The sequence below is a fragment of the Bombina bombina genome, chromosome 5, assembly GCF_027579735.1.
Source record: "Bombina bombina isolate aBomBom1 chromosome 5, aBomBom1.pri, whole genome shotgun sequence".
Taxonomy (NCBI): Eukaryota; Metazoa; Chordata; class Amphibia; order Anura; family Bombinatoridae; genus Bombina; species Bombina bombina.
Window position 1 is genome coordinate 790669870 of NC_069503.1, and position 18375 is coordinate 790688244.

The 18375-nt window shown below is 40.1% G+C and overlaps 1 protein-coding gene across 1 annotated transcript in view; it reads left to right on the forward strand.

Moving 5' to 3' along the window:
* The window catches only part of LOC128660831 (cadherin-19-like), a 346558-nt gene that overhangs the window by 48141 nt on the left and 280042 nt on the right, over positions 1-18375 (forward strand). The gene's annotated exons all lie outside the window — the stretch shown is intronic.

Sequence of the window (18375 nt, forward strand, 5' to 3'; positions counted from 1 at the left end):
GACGAAAGAGGGGGAGGTGGTCCAGCTTATTCCAGCAGGCAGAGACAAAGGAGCAGAGGAGGGAGATACAGGAGCAGTCCTCAGTATCGAATGACAACCAGGAATCAGAGGAAGGAGAGTCAATTCTGGGAGAATACAAAATAACAAATATTGAAGAGGAAATGTCAGTAATTAACCTCTCTACAGTTAGTTTAAGTATGGGACATATTGACCTTTTAAAGAAAGGATTATCATTCTGTCCCTCTATTGGTTTGGACAAATTCGAATTTGTGAAAGATTTAAACCTTTTTGCAAGGAAAATCTTTCTTAAAAAATTGTGGGGAAACAGATCCCAGAGCAGTAGCCCTGATGAGAGTGAGGATGCTGAAGCAGTTGCAAATTTAGTATCCTTATTAGAAGAACAGGAGGAGACTAATATGGGCACGAGTTATCCCAAAAAATCAAGTTTTAAACCTATGTCCAAATTTATGCCCCAACTGTCCTTATCACCTACAGGCCCATTTATCAAGCTCCGTATGGAGCTTGAAGGGCCGTGTTTCTGGCGAGTCTTCAGACTCGCCAGAAACACAACTTATGAAGCAGCGGTCAAAAGACCGCTGCTCCATAACCCTGTCCGCCTGCTCTGAACAGGCGGACAGGAATCGCCAGACATCAACCCGATCGAATACGATCGGGTTGATTGACAGCTCCCTGCTGGCGGCCGATTGGCCGCGAGTCAGCAGGGGGCGGCGTTGCACCAGCAGCTCTTGTGAGCTGCTGGTGCAATGTTAAATGCAGAGAGCGTGTTGCTCTCCGCATTTAGCGAGGTCTTGCAGACCTGATCCGCAGTGTCGGATCAGGTCCGCAAGACCTTTGATAAATGGGCCTGATAGACTTTGCTCCTAGTGTCCATACTTTTGTAAAATGTGTGGAAAGAGATGTAGGTAATATATGAGTATCAGGTATAGTGAGCGACAATTTAAGCAAAAAATGGAGAAGAGCTCTAAAAGAATTGATGAGCAAAAAAGAAATTCAGATCAAACCATCCGATAAGGGTGGTAATATTGTCATCCTTAACCAAGCTGACTATGTAAAAGAAGTCTTGAGATAGCTTGTTGTAAGGGCACAATATGAGGTTGTCACAAGACAAACCTATGAAAAATCTTGTGATGATCTATTTATTATCCTGAGGCAAGCAAAAGAGTCAGGGCTAATAACAAAAAAAAGAATTTGAATTTCTAACTCCGACACACCCAGTAGTACCTACTTTCTATTGCATCCCCAAATTGCATAAAAGCATCACAAACCCACCGGGACGTCCCATAGTGTCGGGCATTGGGGGACCTACAGAAGGGATAAGTAGATATGCAGATTTTTTTCTGCGTCCCTTCCTAACTGAATTGTCCACCTATGTGCAAGACACGGGGATGTTTTAAGAAAATTGGATAAGATAAAAATGGAGCCAGATATGCTCCTGCTCACTCTTGATGTGGAGTCACTGTACTCTTCTATCCCACATAAGGTAGGCTTGGAAGCAGCTGAATATTTCCTTAAACTACGTGGAGAAGAGTACAGTGACAACACTACCTTAGTACTTAAACTGTTGGAATTTGTGTTAACTAAAAACATATTCATGTTTGATGGCAAATTTTACAGACAGTTAAGAGGCACAGCCATGGGTGCGGCGTGCGCCCCCACCTATGCCTGTCTACATCTGGGCGTCTGGGAGGCGGTTGATGTTTTCCAGGAATTAGATATATGGGTGGAGGCTCACGTAGCCCTATGGCTGCGCTATGTGGATGAAATCCTGGTTTTGTGGAAAGGGGATGAAGTTTCGGCCAATAAATTTGTTGAGATATTGAACAAAAACAACAGGAATTTGTTCTTAACTCACCAAATAAGTAATAAGGAAACTACCTTCTTGGATCTCAAACTGACTATTGAAAATGGATTATTAAAAACCAAAGTGTTTCAAAAAGAAACAGCAACTAATAATCTGCTATATGCCTCTAGTCATCATCCTGAAGCGCTTAAAAATGGTATTCCAGTGGGACAGTTCTTGAGGCTCAAGAGATGCTGTTCCACTGAACCAGATTTTGAAAAGCAGGCCAGTGAGATGGCTCAGAGTTTTCTTCAGAGAGGATACTCAAGAAATCAAGTAAGAAAAGGCTGGCTTAGGGCTAGGCAGAAACCCAGAAATGAATTATTATATAGAGCAACTGAAAAGCCTAAGGGAGAGACTGAAATTCATCTCATAACTAAATACAATTCCCACTGGAATAAATTGCATAACATCCTTAACAAATACTGGCGCATTCTGTCTAATGACAGTTCAATTGCTAAATATATTTCTGAATACCCACTGCTCACAGCCAAAAGAGCACCTAGCATTAAAGACAAATTAGTCCATAGTGAGTTCCAAAGAGATACCCCAAAAAATTGGCTAACACAGACACAAACTAGGAAGGGCTGCGAACCTTGTGGCAGATGTGTGTACTGCAAGTACATAGTTAAAGCCTCAAATTTTTGCACTGAATATTCAGAAAGGTCTTACCCCATAAATGAAAGAATAGTCTGCAATACCACAAATGTGATTTATATGTTACACTGTTCGTATCCCAAATTTTACATTGGGAAAACAACACGAGAATTAAAAGAAAGGATGAGGGAACACAGAGATAGCATTAAAGGGACATTATACACTCATTTTTTCTTTGCATAAATGTTTTGTAGATGATCTATTTATATAGCCCATAAAGTTTTTTTTTTAAATTAATGTATAGTTTTGCTTATTTTTAAATAACATTGCTCTGATTTTCAGACTCCTAACCAAGCCCCAAAGTTTTATGTGAATACGCTCAGCTACCTACTCCAGCTTGCTCCTGTTTGTGTAAAGGGTCTTTTCATATGCAAAAGAAGGGGGAGGGGGGGAGTGTCTTATTTGCCACTTGCAGTGGGCTTTCCAGCTACCTTTTCAACAGAGCCAAACTGACAGCTTCTAAGTACGTTTTTAAACAGTTTTATACTGGATTTTTATATTAGTATCTGTGAATCTTATTCTTTATAGTAGTGTCTATTACATGCAGTTATATGAAAATGAGTGTATACTGTCCCTTTAAGGACAAGGAGTCGGACAGTCCAGTTGCCAGACATTTCCAAAAAATGCATAATTCTGATTTCTCTCTCCTTAGAGTACTGGGTATTGAGCATATCAAGCCAAGGAGGAGAGGAGGTAATATTGACCAACTATTGCTCCAGCATGAGTCACGCTGGATGTACAGACTCAACACCCTCTCTCCCCTTGGCTTGAATGAAAAAAATGAATTTTCTTGTTTTCTGTAAATATTCCTTATTACACAATACACTGTTAAATAATACAAATATGTGCTTAAAAGTGAGCATCTTAATATGTTTACATAAGTGCCTCTCAGTGTATAAGTGAAATTAAAAGTTTAATGCTGTATATCATTATGTATCATGTAATTTCCAAGAACTTGGAAATTGTAAATATGCTATATTGTATAGTTTAGTTGCATGTAAAATGTATGCAGTTATTTAATTGTAGCCATTGAAATTTACATGCATTATACATTCCCTTTTAAAATCCATGAAGGGGTTGTAACTTTGTATCTGCACCAGTGTTTAAAAGTCTGTTGTGGTGTCTAATCAGACACATCTGATGAAGCCCTGAGTTCAGCCTGGAAAGGGGGAGGGGTGAAACGCGTAATGTTTTGAACAAGACACAGTGTGGAGGACGCCAGCATGGTGGATATGCTGTGAATCTGGCAATATCAAGTTCGAATATCTGAGCAAGTGAAGAGCTGCATAGGCAGAATACATCGCTGTGAGTCACACCACGGATGAGATCCTGTCAGGTAATACCGTAGAGTGTGTGAAGAAAGCGAAGGTAAGCCATGCAGTAATAAGTCTTGCACCCTGAAGTTTTGAGGTTTGGTGTATCACTTGCACATGGGATTAAGTTTTCAACAGTGAATTACCTTTCTTGGACTCTCATAGTATTGTCTCAAATCCGGTACCGGATCAAACACATGGCATTGAGATATCAAGGACGGTATTCTGTTTATCTGTAACCGGAGCGTGTTTTTAACACTCAAGTGCCCGGTATTAGAGATGGACTTTCTCATGAGTCGGTTTTAACCCTGCATATGCTAGCCAACAGACGTCAGTAGTGCACTACACTTGCAACTTGTAATTTGTCCATTGCCATTTTCTCAGCATGTATCTTTTTGGCTATGTTTTATTAAAATGTATATGTTCTGCAAACCTGTTTAGGATGTCATTTCCAACTATACTGTGAGGGTGGTTTTTGGTGCGGCCAGTAATACGCTTTAGCTCTTTAGATTTGGTAGAGCTCTTTTCTAACTAACTTGGTTATATACATTTAGGATTGTCAGCACATAACACAATACCCTTATAATATCTGTGTGCCCCCTACCCCAAGTAGCACTATATATATATATATATATATATATATATATATACAGATATATATATATATAGAAATATATATTGAAATATATATATATTACATATATTTCAATGTGAAGAACAATGGAATGTACAATATTAATAGCTCAGTTCGAGTTAGCGTGCCAGTATAGGTGTTAGTTTTCTTTCAATTTGCACACACCATTAAAGACTATGTGGAGAATACATTAACGTAGTCATGATATCTAAAGTCCAATCTTTGCATGTGACTGGTTTAGCTCACGTGCAAAATTTTTACTTTCAACTTGCAATACAAACGCTACCCGACATGTTCAAAAAGTTAACTTCTAGCAAAGTAAACACTTAAGCGGGTGTGCTAAATAGCACTCCACTTGTAATCTAGCTCTTAATAACCAGGATTACAAATTGTGCGCTAAACTCGGTGTGTAAATAATGCAAATAAATGTGCAGTATTGCAATCTCCATAGCGCTGCCATTAGAAATTTCACAAAAACCTTCTTTTGTTGTGCGATATGATGTGTCAAGCTCCATGCCGCACAAAAGCCAATGCCTGACTTGACGTGCTCATGCACGTTTTCCCCATAGACATCAATGTAGAGAAAGTGTTAGAAAAAAACTAACACCTGCGATCGCGGAATGGCGATCGCTATGACGCAATCCCTATTGATGTCTATAGGGAAAAGAAAGTTTTGTAAAAACTAACACCATAACATAAACCACTAGTCTAAATACCTCTAATCCGCAGTCCCCCAACATCGCCGACACTAAATAAAGATATTAATTTTAACCCCTAATCCACCGCCCACCCGCATCACTAACACCTAAAAAAAGTCATTAACAACTAAACTGCCACCCCCGACATCGCCAACACTAAATAAAACCTTTTAAGGGCTATTGGTAGTTTGTTAGCTTAGGGAGTGTTTTTATTTTGGGGTGGCTTTTTTGTTTTTATAGGGGTATTAAATTAGGTTTCATTTTTATTATTTTGGATAATATTCAGCTAGATTACGAGTTTTGTGTTATGAGTTAAAAAGCAGCGTTATGCTTCATAATGCTGCTTTTTTCTTAACGCCGCTATTACGAGTCTTGTAGGTATAAGTGTCCTGCACACCTTTTTGCCCATCACGCAATGTCAGTACCACACTTTTAAAAAAGTCCTTTTTCAATGGGACTCCCATAGCACCGGTATTACGAGTTTGCCTGGGAGGCCAAAAATTTGAGCGGTACACGCTATAACCACAAGATTCCATAAAACTCATAACTAAAGTGTTAAAAAGTACACTAACACCCATAAACTAACTATTAACCCCTAAACAGATGCCCTACCGCATTGCAATTTGCAAACACTAAAATAAAATTATTGACCTCTAATCTGCCGCTCCGGACATTGCCGCCACTAAAAATATTTATTAACCCCTATTACGCTGCTCCCTGTCATTGTCACCACTATAATAAACCTATTAACTCCTAAACTGCTGCCCTCCTGCATCGCAAACACTATTTAAATATTATTAACCCCTAATCTGCCGTCCGCCCACACCGCCGCTATAATAAACCTATTAACCACTAAACCGCAAGCCCCCCACAATGAAATATACTAAAATAAATTATTAACCCCTAAACCTCTGACCTCCCACATCACTAACTCTAAATAAATATATTAACCCTTAATCCTAACCCTAACCCTAAATCTAACCCTAACCTTAATGTAACCCTAAGCCTAACACCCCCTAACTTAAATATAATTAAAATAAATCTAAATAAACCTTAAAATTATTAAATAAATAATTCCTATTTAAAACTAAATACAAACTTACCTGTAAAAAATAAACGTAAGCTAGCTACAAAATAACTAATAGCTATATTGTAGCTAGCTTAGGTTTTATTTTTATTTCACAGGTAACCTTGTATTTATTTTAACTAGGTAGACTAATTAGTAAATAGTTATTAATTATTTACTAGATACCTAGTTAAAATAAATACAAATTTACCTGTAAAATAAAACATAAACTGCCTTACACTAAAAACTAACATTACAATAAAATAAAATAAATTAAATTATTAAAATACAAGTTTCTAACTTGCAAAAAAAATAAACATAAAATTACAAAAAATAAAAAACGAAATTATCAAAAATAAAAACAAATTACTCCTAATCTAATAGCCCTATCAAAATAAAAAAGCCCCCCAAAATAAAAAAAACCCTAGCCTACACTAAACTGCCAATGGCCCTTAAAAGGGCCTTTTGTTGGGCATTGCTCCAAAGAAATCAGCTCTTTTACCTGTAAAAAATAATACAAACACCCCCAACAGTAAAACCCACCACCCACCCAACCAACCAACCCCCCCAAATAAAAGCTATCCAAATAAACCTAAGCTAACTATTGCCCTGAAAAGGGCATGTAGCTCTTTTACATTGCCCAATCCCTAAGCTAAAAAAAAAACTCACCCAAAAAACCTTAAAAAATCCTAACACTAACCCCTGACGATCCACTTACAGTTATCGAAATCCGGACATCCATCCTAATCCAGCTGGCGAGTCCTCATCCAAGCGGAAAGAAGTCTTCATTCAGAAGGCCTCTTCCATCTTCATCCATCCGGCGAAGTCCTCATCCAAGCAAGAAGAAGTCTTTATCCAGACGGCATCTTCTATCTTCATCCATCCGGCATGGAGAGGGTCCATCTTTAAGACATCCGGCGCGGAGCATCCTCTTCTTATGGTCGTCGCTGGAAAATGAAGCTTCCCTTTAAGTGACGTCATCCAATATGGAGTCCCATACATTCCAATTGGCTGAAAGATTTCTATCAGCCAATAGGAATGAAAGGGGAAAAATCCTATTGGCTATTGCAATCAGCCAATAGGATTGAGCTTTCATCCTATTGGCTGATCCAATCAGCCAATAGGATTGAGCTCTCATTCTATTGGCTGTTCCAATCAGCCAATAGGATGAACGCTCAATCCTATTGGCTGATTTCATCAGCCAATAGGATTTTTTCCCCTTTAATTCCTATTGGCTGATAGAAATCTTTCAGCCAATAGGAATGTAAGGGATGCCATCTTGGATGACATCACTTAAATGGAACCTTAATTTTCTAGTGATGACCATAAGAAGAGGATGCTCAGCGCCAGATGTCTTGAAGATGGACCCGCTCCGCACCGGATGGATGAAGATAGAAGATGCCATCTGGATGAAGACTTCTTTCCACTTGGATGAGGACTTCGCTGGGTGGATGAAGATTGATGTCCGGAATTCAAAAACTGTAAGTGTATTGTCGGGGTTAATGTTAGGTTTTATAAAGGGTTTTTTAGGGTGTTTTTTTTTAGCTTAGGGTTTTGGGCAATGTAAAAAGCTAAATGCCCTTTTAAGGGCAATGCCCATCCAAATGCCCTTTTCAGGGCAATGCTTAGTTTAGGTTTATTTAGATAGGTTTTTATTTGGGGGGGGGTTGGTTGGTTGGGTGATGGGTTTTACTGTTGGGGGTGTTTGTATTTTTTTAACAGGTAAAAGAGCTGATTTCTTTGGGGCAATGCCCCCCATTGGCAATTTAGTGTAGGCTATGTTTTTTTTATTTTGGGAGGGGGCTTTTTTTATTTTGATAGGGCTATTAGATAAGGAGTAATTCATTTTTATTTTTTGTAATTTAGTGTTTATTTTTTTTAATTTAGTAGTATTTTATTAATTTAATTTATTTTATTTTATTGTAATGTTAGTTTTTAGTGTAAGGCATGTTAGGTTTTATTTTACAGGTAACTTTGTATTTATTTTAATTAGGTAGTTATTAAATAGTTAATAACTATTTACTAACCAGTGTAGCTAGTTAAAATAAATACAAACTTAGCTGTTAAATAAAAATAAAACCTAAGATAGCTACAATATACAGTAACTATTAGTTATTTTGTAGCTAGCTTAGGTTTTTTTTACAGGTAAGTTTGTATTTAGTTTTAAATAGGAATTATTTAGTTAATAATTGTAAGGTTTATTCAGATTTATTTTAATTATATTTAAGTTAGGGGGTGTTAGGGTTAGATTTAGGCTTAGGGTTATGTTAGGGTCATGCTTAGGGTTAGGGTTAGGTTTAGGGGTTAATATATTTATTTAGTGTTAGTGATGTTGGAGGCCAGAGATTTAGGGGTTAATATAACTTTAGTATGCTGGCGGCGACATTGGGGGCGGCAGATTAGGGGTTAATAACTGTAATGTAGGTGGCTGGCGATGATAAGGGCAGCATATTAGGGGTTAATAAGTGTAATTAAGTGGCAGCGAAGTTAGGGGCAGAATATTAGGGGTTAATAACTGTACGTAGGTGGCAGCGGTATCGGGAGGGGCAGATTAGGGGTTAATAGTTTTATTTAGGTGTCGGCGATGTTAAGGGTGGCAGAATAGGGGTTAATAACATTATGCAGGTGGCGGCGATGTCGGGGGCGGCAGATTAGGGGTGTTTAGACATGGTTTTTATGTTAGGCTGTTAGGTTTAAAAATAACTTTTTCTTTCCCCATAGACCTCAATGGGGCTGCCTTACAGAGCTTTTGTTTCCACGATCGCAGGTGTTAGGCTTTTTTTTTTGCCGGCTCTCCCCATTAATGTCTATAGGGAAATCGTGCATGAGCACGTCAAAGCAGCGCTTGTATTTGGGTGCGGTATGGAGCTCAATGCCACCATATTGCCCGTACAAGCCTGCTTTTTGTAAACTTGTAATAGCAGCGCTATAGGGAGGTGAAATAACGCCGCTTTTGTGTCGGTTTTTAATTTCCCTATAGCACTGAAAACTTGTAAAAATCTTACACCTAGATTAAGAATTTTGCGTTAACAGGGGTGCGGTGCTAACGAGCAGTTTCAGCTCACCGCTCACCTACAAACAACGCTGGTATTACAGGTTTTTAAACCCGGTGTTAGCCGCAAAAAGGTGAGCGTAGAGCAGAATTTAGCTCCACATCTCACCTCAATACCAGCGCTGCTAATGGTAGTGGTGAGCTGGCAAAACTTGCTCGTGCACGATTTCCCCATAGGAATCAATGGGGCAGAGCCGGCTGAAAAAAAAACTAACACCTGCAAAAAAACTGCGTTTTGCTCCTAACGCAGCCTCATTGATTCCTATGGGGAAATAAAAATTATGTCTACAACCTAACATGAACCCCAAGTCTAAACACCCCTAATCTTACACTTATTAACCCCTAATCTGCCACCCCTGACATCGCGACACCTGCATAATATTATTGACCCCTAATCTGCCGTCCGGACACCGCCACCACCTACATTATACTTATTAACCCCTAATCTGCTGCCCCAACATCGCCGACACCTACTTTTTATTTATTAACCCCTAATCTGCCGTCCCCAATGTCGCTGCCACCTAGCTACACTCATTAACCCCTAATCTGCCACCACCAACGTCGCCACCACTATAATAAAGTTATTAACCCCCAAATCTAAGTCTAACCCTAACCCTAACAACCCCCTAACTTAAATATAATTTAAATACATCTAAATAAAATTACTATTAATAACTAAATTATTCCTATTTAAAACTAAATACTTACCTATAAAATAAACCCTAAAATAGCAACAATATAATTAATAGTTACATTGTAGCCATCTTAGGATTTATTTTTATTTTACAGGCAAGTTTGTATTTATTTTAACTAGGTACAATAGTTATTAAATAGTTATTAACTATTTAATAACTTCCTAGTTAAAATAAGTACAAATTTACATGTAAAATAAACCCTAACCTAAGTTACAATTACATCTAACACTACACTATAATTACATTAATTAACTAAACTAACTACAATTGGATACAATTAAATAAACTAAAGTATGAAAAAAACCCCCACTAAATTACAGAAAATAATAAAATAATTACACTTTTTTAAAACTAATTACACCGAATCTAATCCCCTTAATAAAATAAAAAAGCCCCCCAAAATAAAAAACAATCCCTACCCTATACTAAATTACAAATAGCCCTTAAAAGGGCCTTTTGCGGGGCATAGCCCCAAAGTAATCAGCTCTTTTACCTGTAAAAAAAAGACAATATCCTCAACATTACAACCCACCACCCACACACCCAACCCTACTCTATAACCCACCCAATCCCCCCTTAATAAAACCTAACACTAACCCCTTGAAGATCACCCTACTTTGAGATGTTTTCACCCAACCGGGCAGAAGTGGTCCTCCAGATGGACAGAAGTCTTCATCCAGGCGGCATCTTCTATCTTCATCCATCCGGAGCGGAGCGGGTCCATCTTCAAGCCATCCGACGCAGAGCATCCTCTTCCATCCAAGGACTAGGGATTTTTTTATTTTGGGGGGCTTTTTTATTTTATTAGAGGGATTAGATTAGGTGTAATTACTTTTAAAAAAATTGTAATTATTTTATTATTTTCTGTAATTTAGTGTTTGTTTTTTTCATACTATAGTTTATTTAATTTAATTGTATCTAATTGTAGTTAGTTTAGTTAATTAATGTAATTATAGTGTTAGGTGTAATTGTAACTTAGGTTAGGTTTTATTTTACAGGTAAATTTGTACTTATTTTAACTAGGAAGTTATTAAATAGATAATAACTATTTAGTAACTATTCTACCTAGTTAAAATAAATACAAAGTTGCCTGTAAAATAAAAATAAACCCTAAGCTAGCTACAATGTAACTATCCTATATTATAAAAGACCAAGGCCAAGTGTGTTTGTCTGAAGCCGTCATGCACAGTAGAGACTGCGGGCGGACAAACACACCTGGCCTTCAGCTGCAGAGTAGTGCGCACTGCGGAAGCTGCCTGGTGGGGGCGTGACCGGCGTTGGGCGTGCCGTGATGGGGGTGTTGCCGGCGGGCGTGGCAGGCATGATGAGGGGGTGTGGCCGGCGGGCGTGATGAGGGGGCGTGGCCTCGCGGGAGTGCGTGGGAGGGGCGTGGCCGGCGCTAGAGACCAAAACAGAGGAAGGAAGGAAAGAAAGAAAGCGAGCAGAAGAGGGGGGAAGAGCAAAAAAGGGAGAGAGAGCACAAGAGAGTGGGAGAGAAAGAGGGGGAGAGAGAGCTCAAAAGAGAGGGGGGAGAGAGAGAGCTCAAAAGAGAGGGGGGGAAAGAGAGCTTAAAAGAGAGGTGGGAGAGAGAGTGCAAAAGAGGGAGAGAGAGTGCAAAAGAGAGGAGGAGAGAGCTCAAAAGAGGGGGAGAGAGCGCAAGAGAGGGGGAGAGAGAGCGCACAAAAAAGGGGGAGAGAGAGAGCTCAAAAGAGAGGGAGGAGAGAGAGCGCAAAACAGAGGGGGGAGAGTTTAAAAGAGAGCGCAAAAGAGGGGGGAGAGAGCGCAAAAGAGAGGGGGAGAGAGCGCAAAAAAGAGGGGGAGAGAGCGCAAAAAAGAGGGGGAGACAGCACAAGGGGGAGAAAGCACAAAAGAGAGGGGGGGAGAGAGCGCAAAAAAGAGGGGGAGAGAGCGCAAAAAAGTGGGGGGAGAGAGAGAGCTCAAAAGAGAGGGGGGGAGAGAGAGCTCAAAAGAGAGGGGGGAGAGAGAGTGCAAAAGAGGGAGAGAGAGAGCAAAAGAGGGAGAGAGAGAGCACAAAAGAGAGGGGGAGAGAGCACAAAAAAGAGGGGGAGAGAGCGCAAAAAAGAGGGGGAGAGAGCTCAAGGGGGAGAAAGCACAAAAGAGAGGGGGAGAGAGCGCAAAAAAGAGGGGGGGAGAGCGCAAAAAAGTGGGGGGAGAGAGAGAGCTCAAAAGAGAGGGGGGAGAGAGAACTCAAAAGAGAGGGGGGAGAGAGAGCTCAAAAGAGATGGGGAGAGAGTTTAAAAGAGAGGGGGAGAGAGAGTGCACACAAGAGGGGGAGAGAGAGTGCAAAAGAGAGGGGGAGAGAGCGCAAAAGAGAAGGGGGAGAGAGCGCAAAAGAGGGGAAGAGAAAGTGCAAAAGAGGGGAAGAGAGAGCAAAAGAGAGGGGGAGAGAAAGAGCAAAAGAGAGGGGAAGAGAGAGCAAAAGAGAGGGGGGAGAGAGAGCAAAAGAGAGAGAGCAAAAGAGAGAGGGGGAGAGAGAGAGAGTGCAAAAGAGGGGGGAGAGAGAGAGCAAAAGAGGGGGGAGAGAGAGAGCAAAAGGGGGGGAGAGAGCAAAATAGGGGAGAGAGAGAGCAAGAGGGGGGAGAGCAGATTAGGGGGGGAGAGAGAGAGCGAGCAAAAGAGGGGAGAGAGAGAGCACAAGAGGGGAGAGAGAGAGCAAAAAAGGGGAGAGAGATAGAGCAAAAGAGGGGGGAGAGTGCAAAATAAGGGGGAGAGAGAGAACTCAAAAGAGAAGGGGGAGAGAGAGAGAGCGCAAAAGAGGGGAGAGAGAGAGCAAAAGAGGGGGGAGAGAGAGAGAGCAAAAGAGGGGGGAGAGAGCAAAATAGGGGAGAGAGAGAGCAAAAGAGGGCGAGAGAGAGCGCAAGAGGGGGAGAGAGCAGATGAGGGGGGGGAAGAGAGAGAGCGAGCAAAAGAGGGGAGAGAGAGAGCACGAGAGGGGAGAGAGAGAGCAAAAGAGGGGGGAGAGTGCAAAATAAGGGGGAGAGAGAGAACTCAAAAGAGAGGGGGGGGAGAGAGAGAGAGCGCAAAAGAGGGGAGAGAGAGAGCAAAAGAGGGGGGAGAGAGAGAGAGCAAAAGAGGGGGGAGAGAGCAAAATAGGGGAGAGAGAGAGCAAAAGAGGGGGGAGAGAGAGCACAAGAGGGGAGAGAGAGAGAGAGCAAAAGGGGGGGAGAGAGCAAAATAGGGGAGAGAGAGAGCAAGAGGGGGGAGAGCAGATTAGGGGGGGAGAGAGAGAGCGAGCAAAAGAGGGGAGAGAGAGAGCACAAGAGGGGAGAGAGAGAGCAAAAAAGGGGAGAGAGATAGAGCAAAAGAGGGGGGAGAGTGCAAAATAAGGGGGAGAGAGAGAACTCAAAAGAGAAGGGGGAGAGAGAGAGAGCGCAAAAGAGGGGAGAGAGAGCAAAAGAGGGGGGAGAGAGAGAGAGCAAAAGAGGGGGGAGAGAGCAAAATAGGGGAGAGAGAGAGCAAAAGAGGGGGGAGAGAGAGCACAAGAGGGGAGAGAGAGAGCAAAAAAGGGGAGAGAGAGAGAGCAAAAGAGGGGGGAGAGTGCAAAATAAGGGGGAGAGAGAGAACTCAAAAGAGAGGGGGGAGAGAGAGCGCAAAAGAGAGGGGGGAGAGAGAGGGAGCAAGGGATGGAACCGCGGTACCTAAAAAATTGGCCCTTGTACACGGGCTTTAGGACTAGTTAGTTATATTGTAGCTATTTTAGGGTTTATTTTATAGGTAAGTATTTAGTTTTAAATAGGAATAATTTAGTTAATAATAGTAATGTTATTTTGATTATTTTAAATTATATTTAAGTTAGGGGGTGTTAGGGTTAGGATTAGACTTAGATTTTGGGGTTAATAAATTTAATATAGTTGCGGCGACATTGGGTGCGGCCGATTAGGGGTTAATAAATATAGGTAGGTGTCGGCGATGTTAGGGACGGCAGATTAGGGGTAGGGATGGGTGAATGTTTCGCAACATTCGAAAAACGGCACGAATTTTAACACATTTGTTCGTTTGAATCGAATTTCAAATGTTTACATAACATTCTAACATTCGGTTTTCGAATTTTCGGTTTCGAATTTTATGATTACATTCGAAAATATTCTTTTCGAAAAATTCGAATTTAGATTGTAATAGTATTTCTAATGCTTTTTCTTTAAATGTAATATTCGAATTATGCAATATTCGAATTCGAAAAATTCGAATTTAGATTTTAATAGTATTTCTAATGCTTTTTCTTTAAATGTAATATTCGAATTATACAATACGTGTATTCGAATTTGAAAAATTCGAATTTAGATTGTAATAGTATTTCTAATGCTTTTTCTTTAAATGTAATATTCGAATTATGCAATATTCGAATTAAAAAAATTCAAATTTATATTCGAATTCAAAAAATTCGAATTTATATGTTTGTAATAGTATTTCTAATGCTTTCTTTAAATGTAATATTCGAATTATGCAATATTCTATATGGAAACATTTCGAAATGATATATTTGTATCTATTATTTATCAATTTACTAGATTCCCGCCCTACCACATGAACTATTGAACTTCTGAATAGTATTTGTTAAATAGAATGTTAAATTCGAAATTTCGAATGTGGAATTATAAACATTCAAATTCGAAAGTGACATTCGAAAACAGTAAATAACATTCGATTTTCGAATTTTTAAGAATATTCGTTCTTATCAACATTCGAATTTAGAATTAGAATTTCGGTAATAACATTCGTTCTACATTCGAAATTCGAAAAATTTACACATTCGCCCATCCCTAATTAGGGGTTAATAAAATATAACTAATGTTAGCGAGGCGGGAGTGCGGCGGTTTAGGGGTTAATATATTTATTGAAGTGGTGGCGATGTCCGATCGGCAGATTAGGGGTTAAAAAAATTATTTAAGTGTTTGCGATGTGGGGGGGGGGCTCAGTTTAGGGGTTAATAGGTAGTTAATGGGTGTTAGTGTACTTTTTAGCACTTTAGTTAAGAGTCTTATGTTACGGCGTTAGCTCATAAAACTCTTAAAGGGACACTGTACCCAAAAAAAATCTTTCCTGATTCTGATTGAGCATGACATTTTAAGCAACTTTCTAATTTACTCCTAATATCAAATTTTCTTCATTCTCTTGGTATCTTTATTTGAAATGCAAGAATTTAAGTTTAGATGCCGGCCCATTTTTGGTGAACAACCTGGGTTGTCCTTGCTGATTGGTGGATAAATTCATCCACCAATAAAAAAGTGCTGTCCAGAGTACTGAAACCAAAAAAAAGCTTAGATGCCTTTTTTTCAAATAATGATAGCAAGAGAACGAAGAAAATTTGATAATAGGAGTAAATTAGAAAGTTGCTTAAAATTTCATGCTCAATCTGAATCACGAAAGAAAAATTTTGGGTACAGTGTCCCTTTAACTACTGACTTTTAAATGCGGTAGGAGTCTTGACAGAAGAGGGTCTACTGCTCACTTAGGCAAATCCCATTAAAAAGATAGTATACGCAATTGACGTAAGTGGATTTGCGGTATACTTGAGTCGCGGAAAAAAAGTGAGTGGTACACCTGTACCTGCCAGACTCGTAATACCAGCGGGCGTTAAAAAGCAGCGTTGGGTAGTGATGTTGCGAACCTAAATATTTGGGTTCGCGAACGGCGGACACGAACTTCCGCAAAAGTTTTCGAACGGGTGAACCGGGCGAACCGCCATAGACTTCAATAGGCAGGCAAATTTTAAAACCCACAGGGACTCTTTCTGGCCACAATAGTGATGAAAAAGTTGTTTCGAGGGCACATAACACTTGGACTGTGGCATGCCGGAGGGGGATCCAAGGCAAAACTCCCATGGAAAATTACATAGTTGATGCAGAGTCTGGTTTTAATCCATAAAGAGCATAAATCACCTAACTTTCCAAAATTGTTTGGAATAACATGCTTTAAAACATCAGGTATGATGTTGTATCCATCAGGTAGTGTAAGGGTTATGCCCGCTTCACAGTGCGCAGTGTAGGTGATATACCTGCCCTGACCATGCTTTGCAGACCAGGTATCAGTGGTCAGATGGACTCTTGCGCCAACACTGTGTGCCAGACATGCCATTATAGCAGACTTATATGGCTTTGGCGTTGCTTTTTGGTAATTAGAAGGCTGCTAAATGCCACTGCGCACCACACATGTTTTATGCCCAGCAGTGAAGGGGTTAATTAGGGAGCATGTAGGCAGCTTGTAGAGTTAATTTTAGCTTAATTGTAGTGTAGTAGACAACCCAAAGTATTGATCTAGGCCCATTTTGGTATATTTCATGCCACCATTTCACCGCCAAATGCGATCAAATAAAATAAAATTATACACTTTTTCACAAACTTTAGGTTTCTCACAGAAATTATTTACAAACAACTTATGCAATTATGGCATAAATGGTTGTAAATGCTTCTCTGGGATCCCCTTTGTTCAGAAATAGCAGACTCATATGGCTTTGGCATTGCTTTTTGGTAATTAGAAGGCTGCTAAATGCCACTGCGCACCACACATGTTTTATGCCCAGCAGTGAAGGGGTTAATTAGGAAGCATGTAGGCAGCTTGTAGAGTTAATTTTAGCTTAAGTGTAGTGTAGTAGACAACCCAAAGTATTGATCTAGGCCCATTTTGGTATATTTCATGCCACCATTTCACAGCTAATTGCGATCAAATTTTAAAAAAACTTAATTTTTTTTCGCAATTTTAGGTTTCTCGCTGAAATAATTTACAAACAGCTTGTGCAATTATGGCACAAATGGTTGTAAATGCTTCTCTGGGATCCCCTTTGTTCAGAAATAGCAGACATATATGATTTTGGCGTTGCTTTCTGGTAATTAGAAGGCCTCTAAATGCTGCTGCGCATCACACGTGTATTATGGCTAGAAGTGAAGGGGTTAATTAGGTAGTTTGTATGGAGTTTGCAGGGTTAATTTTAGCTTTAGTGTAAAGATCAGCCTCCCACCTGACACATCAGACCCCCCTGATCCCTCCCAAACAGCCCCCTTCCCTCCCCCACCCCACAATTGTCCCCGCCATCTTAAGTACTGGCAGAAAGTCTGCCAGTACTAAAATAAAAGGTTTTTACATTTTTTTAAATGTTTTTTTTTAGCATATTTACATATGCTGTGGTCTAGCATCCCCCCTTAGCCCTGAACCTCCCTGATCCCCCCATAACAGCTCTCTAACCCTCCCCATTTGCCTTATTGGCGGCCATCTTGGGTACTGGCAGCTATCTGCTATTATTTCACAGTCAAAAAAGTGTTGTTTTCTTTAAATGTACACTACTGTTACACCAGATATGAGTGGTGCAAGTGGGCACAGTATACGCTGTGAGCCTGACACACATGCTGGCAGGCAAGCAACTGCAATTAGATTACACAGGGGAAAAAAAAAAGCAGACTGATGTTCTAGCCCTAAAAATGGCTTTTTGGGGTGCTGTCCTTACAGCAGAGATCAGATGAGTCCTTCAGGACTGTAGTGGACACTGAATACACTAGCCTAGCTATTGATTTCCCTATTAAATCAACAGCAGCTACACTGTCCCTCCTCTCACTAAGAATGCAGCTTCCAAATGAATCTAAAATGGATGCTGTCCAGGAGGTGGGAGGGTCTGGGAGGGAGGGTCTGCTGCTGATTGGCTGTAATGTGTCTTCTGACTGTGAGGTACAGGGTCAAAGTTTACTCAATGATGACGAATAGGGGGAGGATCGAACATCGCATATGTTCGCCCGCCGAGGTGAACGCGAACATGCTATGTTCGCCGGGAACTATTCGCCGGCAAACTATTTGCGACATCACTAGCGTTGGGACCTTTCAACGCTGCTTTTTTAGGCTAACGCAAGACTCGTAATCTAGCCGTTAGTGTTTTTTTTATTTTTCGTAATTTTAGTGTGTTTTTTTTTAGTAATGTTAGTTTATTTTTATTTTTTCGTAGTGTTAGGATTTTTTTAATATTATAATTTTGTTTTTTTTATTTTTAGTTTATTTTTATTTTTTAAATAGTAATGTTAGGTTGATTTATAGTTTAAATTTAGGTTTTTTTAATTTCCCAGGTAAGTTTTTATGTATTAGAATGTAGTTATATTGTAATTTTAAGTTAAAGTTAGAGGGGTGTTAGGTTTAGGGGGTAATAGTTTAATTTATTGTGTTGCGATGTGGGGGGTCAGCGGTTTAGGGGTTAATAGTTTTAGTTTAGTAGTGGCGATGTGTGGGGCCAGCGTCAGATTAGGGGTTATTAGGTTTATTATAGTATTTGCAATGCAGGGGTTGGCGGTTTAGGGGTTAATACTTTATTTTAGTGTTGGCGATGTGAGTGGGTGGCAGATTGGGGTTAATACTTTAATTTAGTGTTGGTGATGCGGGTGGGTGGCGGATTAGGGGTTAAT